This window comes from Chelonia mydas, chromosome 4 (assembly GCF_015237465.2).
Source record: "Chelonia mydas isolate rCheMyd1 chromosome 4, rCheMyd1.pri.v2, whole genome shotgun sequence".
Classification (NCBI taxonomy): Eukaryota; Metazoa; Chordata; order Testudines; family Cheloniidae; genus Chelonia; species Chelonia mydas.
The window spans coordinates 125,445,375-125,445,850 of NC_057852.1; positions in this window are offsets into that span (position 1 = coordinate 125,445,375).

The following is a 476-nucleotide window of genomic DNA, read 5'->3' on the forward strand; positions in this document are numbered from 1 at the left end:
CTGGTTTCCAAAACAAGATAAGAAAGGAAGAAAACAACAGGTTAGGGAACTGGGACAAACTGATGGGTTGGGTTTTAGTGAGATGTAAAGAGATGTGTAACTTGTAAAATCATCATATAAATAATAGCAGCTGAAATGCATAACTTGGGGAGCACAACTTCTGCATCAAGTGAATGCAACATTTCTGCATCGGACCTTTTTCCTGTATCATATTAATATACCTGACTGACATTGGTTATTTGGTTTCTTGAGTGTATTTCAGAGCAAACCAAAGTGTGGTCGAGCAATTGACTCTACAATTTATAAACAGGCCTGATCCAAAGCCTATTGAAGTCACTTTCCATGTCTGTAAGGTACTTTGAGATCTACTGATGGAAAGGTCTATATAAGAGCTAGTATTATTAAAGTATTAATTCCTATGCATTACTATGACAGTAATAAACTATTTCATTATCATACTGCCACATTTCAGACTC